The sequence below is a fragment of the Pinus tabuliformis genome, chromosome X (assembly GCF_031772625.1).
Source record: "Pinus tabuliformis cultivar Carrire ecotype Pingquan chromosome X, CPIR1, whole genome shotgun sequence".
Classification (NCBI taxonomy): domain Eukaryota; kingdom Viridiplantae; phylum Streptophyta; class Pinopsida; order Pinales; family Pinaceae; genus Pinus; species Pinus tabuliformis.
In genome coordinates, this window is record NC_142308.1 from 756749445 (window position 1) to 756755101 (window position 5657).

Below are 5657 nucleotides of genomic sequence, written 5' to 3' on the forward strand. Positions count from 1 at the left end.
CTTTATCTGTTGGATAATCAAATCTGAGTCCCCTAAAATTGAAACTTTAGCTGCCCCTAGCTTTCTAATCAGTTTGAGTCCCAGCAAAAGGGCTTCATATTCGGCCATATTGTTTGTACATCTAAAATTTAGCCTATATGCATGTCCTTGAGCCTGGTCATTTTGCATGTTGTGTATCCAAATCCCTGCCCTTGCTCCCAATTTATTCACTGACCCATCAAACTCTAAGTACCATAAGATTTCTTGATTGTAACTAGCCTTAGGAGTTTTGGAAACTGTCTTAATGGGCAGATTTGGATTTTGTGAGTCATATGGTTTGGCTGGTTTGTTTGCTGCATCAGTTACTTCAATAATTTTTAGATCTTGAGCAATGGATTCTTCATTCATGCCTCTTGCTTGTGCTAATTCTAGCAACTTGCCCTCAGATTTGGGGCACATCTCAGCATTGTATAAGATAAACAAATCCATCTCCGAATGCATGGAGTAAATGGGGAAGTTTTGGGGTTTCTCTTAACTGTTGACCACGTACTTCATCAATGTTTCCCGGTATAATCTCTTTGGTTGGCCAAAGACTAAAATGGTGGCATAAGACATATCTAGTTGTAAAGATCCTTGGAGTTTTGCACCCCAAGATCTGGACAAAAGCATGCCATATTTAGGTGGGATATCAGCTACCACCACATCCATCAAAATTGTCTTGGCAGGGTATTGCACTAGAGATACACACAAATCTTTGATTAGGCCTAGACACCTAACCTGGCTAGAATCAAATGAAAACAAATCTTTGTATGGCCTTGTGATATCTAGGTCCAATCTTTCCATCACAGATTTAGGCATCAGATTATGGGAAGCTCCTGAATCAAACATTGCATTATGCAGCACTTTGTCATGAATGTTTAAGCTTACATAGAATGGAGGGACTCCTCCATCTACTGTTTTACCATTTGCCTCAGGACCAAAAATTAGTTCTGGTTGGTCATCTAAAACATTGACTGCATCTCTATTCTCTGATATTTGAAGTGACCTACTGATTTGTTCTCTGTAAACTTCATGTTTAGCCAATTCGGACAGTGGAATGGCTATTTTTAGTTTGCCTATTTCTGTTTCTAGGTTGAAGGGTTTTTCCACTTGAATTTTTGTATTCCAAGCAGCAAGGTTTTCCTTTTTTGCTGTGTTTTCAGTGGTTTTTTCTTCATTATGAGTGCTGTTATGAACTAAATCTGCTCTAAAATTGTTTTCAGGAGAGCTGTTTACATTTTCTTTTGGAGGAAAGGATGTGGATGGTTGGTTACTTGATGGTTGTAAGTCTGATATATCCTCAACCGTGGGTTCTTTTGGGTTGAGGTCTGTTTTAACAGGGAGTTCTGTCAGGGCAGCTTTATCCTTAGCTCTCTTAGGCTGCTTGGTATCTTTCAGCTTGCTAGGTTCAGGCACATCTACCGTTCTGCTTCTCAATTTGTATTGTTTATGGACCTCATAGACAGCTGCATCATACCCTTCTCTGAAATCAAATGATTCTCCGGATTTGGTTTGAAATTGGTTGAAATTATGAGCTTCTTGGTCATCTTGTGTTAAAAATATTTGTTGTTCACTATTCAAACCCATTAGGTTGATTTGAGTATCCTCTGTTGGCTCACTAGAGGTTGAAGCCTCAGCATAGTTCTCTTGAAATGGAGGTCTGATATTCTGATCAGGGCCAGCCTTCCCAGTGTTAGGATTTTGATTTTTTCTAAAGTTTGGATTTCTAGTGGTGTTACTTGGTTGACCTTCCCAAGAAGATTTTATTTCAATGGTTTCCACTCTATCACCCTGTCTATCCATTCCTTTGATGATTGCATCTAGTTTTTATTCAAATGCTGAAGGCTCTTCTTTGAAAGTAGTCCTTCTTTCAGCTCTAGCTCAGGTTCTTTTAGAGATCAGATTTGCCTCTACACTAACATCTATGCTTTGCATGTCTTCTAAGCTGGCAGGAGCTCTTTCCCTCCACTGATATGCCATGTCAGATTCAAATCCATCTGGGAATTTGATCAGGGCTAAGTCAGGTGGAGGTATAAGGTTCTGAGGAATAGCATTATACACATTGTTGAATCTAGCACAATAGTCTTGGATAGTTTCTTGTGGGCCTCTTTCTAAACTGTCATACTCTAATAGGATATGTAGTGGGTCCTTCTTCTTTTCCCATCTATTTAGAAAGGTTAGGTACAAGGCATCAGGATCAGCAATTGTGTTTGCAACAAGTGCCCTAAACCAGGTCCTTACTTCACCTGTTAGACTTTGGACAAAAATTTTCATTCTCACATCGTTGTCATCAATTTCATAGTTCTCAAAGTAGTCCATCATTTTCTTAGTACGTTGTTGGGCTATATAGGAGCCAGTACCATCAAAATATGTAATTTTGTCGTGATAGTCTTGAGGCATAGCCCCTGGATTTGCAGGCAACTGCAGAGGGGCATATCGGTTTGCCATATTTATAGGTATAAATGGGACAGCTGGAAGCACAAGGATGATAGCTGAGATAAATGGAGTGAATGGAGGGGTGGAAGATGTGATTTGAAGTGATGATGGTGAACTAGAAGCAGTAGAAGAAAGAGTAGAAAGGACTGTTGCTTTTCCAGGAGGTGATTGGGTGAGGTTTTGCTGAAGTATATCAAAATTTAAATCAGCAGTATTTTCTGGACTTTCTTGTCTTCTTAGGGTCTTGGAGATTAGGTTAGGATTTTCAAAAATAGTTGGAGGGTCAGGATCTGGGTTTGATCTAGTGTACCGAGTTTTCTTCTTTGGAGCCAGCTTCTAAGTGTGTTTTTGGTATTTTCTAGAAATGTTTGAAGAATGATGCTCTTGACACTATCTTGCTGGGAAAATATATATTGTAACAGTCTTGAATTTTCCAAAAGATCTTTTGAAAATAGAAGGAAACTGACCAAATTTTTGAGACTGCCGTATAAAACGTAAAGCTATACTGGAGATTGACTGAAGCAGCTTTTATTTACTCCTGTAAATGCACAACAAAAACAGTTTCAAAGGCTACATGGCTAACTTCAGGCTCCATCTATAGCTTTAGAGAATAAACAGCAGTAACAAAAACAGTCATTCAGCTCCCCAGTGGTTTCGCCAATGATGTTATCACTCAGGTTGTTCCCTAGGAAAATTCTAAGGAGGGAATACAGCCGAGGAAACCACTAACCAGTCTTTTAGCTACAGATTCTAGCCAATCTGCAACCAGAGAGGGATCTCTCTTTATGATTTAGCTTTGTTTGCTATATGTTAGGCTAGCTATGAAGCACAAGTATTTGCTTGGTGTTTGGAAGGTGAAATTCAATAGAACAGGGCTGCAAACTAAGAGAAGTTCAAACCATTCGGTTAATGGAGTCACGGCCCTGTCATCTGTGCTTGATTTTGCCTTAACGCATTCAGCATGAATTCCTTCCTTGGTTATTTTCATTTTCTAACAGGTGGCCCGTATATTTGAATTTTGATTCTATGCAGATGATCAAAAAAGAACAAGCACCAAAACTACCTTGGTAAAACCTCCAACATGCTCTGCCACCATTGGTCTGTTGGCAACTGGTGTCTTTGTAATTTTATCAATATTTCATCAGCTTCAGTGTACCTGTAGAAATTGGGTGGGACTTCAAAAAGATGTGTTATTTCATGTTCAATATAGAACAAATTTTCCAACTTGTCATACAAGCTTTGTCCAGAGGGAGGCACTATGTCTTCTAAAGTGCTCGATGATGCTGTAATCTGATTTGCAACATATGTGTTTACCCTGTGAGCATACTGTTCATGTGTCAACAGTCTCTGATTGCTGGTTAACAAGTTGGGTAGACCCCTTTGCTGCAAGGCTGTAAACTTTTCTGTAAATGCATTTATTTCTACCTGCATTTCTTGACATTTTCTCTCCAGATTTTGCACAAAACTCTTCATGGTCAACACCTTTTTAATTGTCAAAATTGTACCTGTTCTGTCCTGAATATCTAGAGCTTCTTGTTGCTCTCTAGTATGAGTATTCAAAAAATGGATTAATCTGTTGGTCTGTTCTGGCATGTTTATTAATAATGCTTTTGCCTTTTCAGTCTCCACTCAGGCTATTTATATCAATTCAATTTGCTCATGAATTGTTTGAATTGTGTTGGAAATAATACTGAGAGGGGGGGTGGGGGGGTGAATCGGTATTATCTATTCCCTTTTTCAAATTCAGATAATATACGCTACTTCATGTAATTAGACCCGCGTATATACGCAACTATGTTGAAATAAAACAGCGTATACAATGCAAACTTATAATTTACTTTATCTGTCAGATGTTGATTGTTAATCTGTGTTTCAGAATCAAATAACCAATAAGCAGGAACAGTAAAACAGAACAGAAGACAATCACACACAAGAACACAAGATATAAGGTGGAAACCCAATCTGGGTGAAAACCACCTGCTGCAATTCGTCTTTATCTTCTTTTAATTAGAAACTTCTTTTTACAATGTACTGGTGCAGTCCTTTACCAGTACACAGGCTGCAACCTACAGAGAGCTACAACCCTATCTTGTTCTCCAGCTTCTCCTAGAAGGGAGCTACAACCCCCTTAGCTCTTGCACTAGCCAAGATACTAGTATGTAGGTGCTGGCCTACAGAAGGCTACAACCTTCTCTTTCTTACAGGGACCATGTTTCATAAATTTTCAGACTGGATCCACAGATAACATCAATCAAACATCAAGAATTTCTGCATCAACCAATCACCTCTTCACCAATCAAAACTGAATCAAAATAAACACTTCTTTGACGACTGTACCCAGATCATAGTAACAGTAACCACACACCAAATTTGAACACAAAACACTGCAGAAATAAACAGAAGCAGCAAGATCACAACTCAAAATATATACGCTACTTTAATAGCCTGAAACCTGCGTGCATACACTTCTGCGTATGGAACAACCTGCGTATATGTTGTTTTCCTTCACTGAACCAGCGTATATATGCACCTTCACTTCATTGAACCTGCATATAGATATATAAAGGATAATTCGCTCTTTCAGATATTCAAACTCTAATTAACCCAGATTATCAGTTTTATAGATCAAGCAAGTGCCACATATAACAAATCAAAATTATACAAAGATACTATCATTCAAGCTTAACGATTATGATCCATCAATAGAACTTATCCTTCTCTTTGTGCTAAGGTTCCTCCTTCATTCAGATCCAAATCTGCACCATAACCCAATTTCCAGTATTCCAGATCTAGCACTTTATCAGATATTCAACAATAATTCCGATAATCCTTTGCCAATGATCTCCTTCCTCTTTTATAGTCTTAGGTCTTCCACAATACCACGGTCCAAAACCATAATAAACCAATACCACGGACCCAATACTTGGGATCAACACTTCTGACGAGGTACCATGGTGCAAAACCATAGGTTCAAATACCAAGGACTAACTACCATGGACCAAAGGTAAGTTCTCCAACATATACGCGCTTTTCCTTGCATGAAAGTGCATGTATACGCATACGCACCTTTGAAACGTCTAACTTGCATGTATACACATCTTCATCTAGATGAACCTACGTATATGCCTTTTCCTTCATTCTGAAAGCCTGAACTGAGATCTGTTACCAAAGAGAGTTGCCATCAAGGGCAACACCTGTGCCAT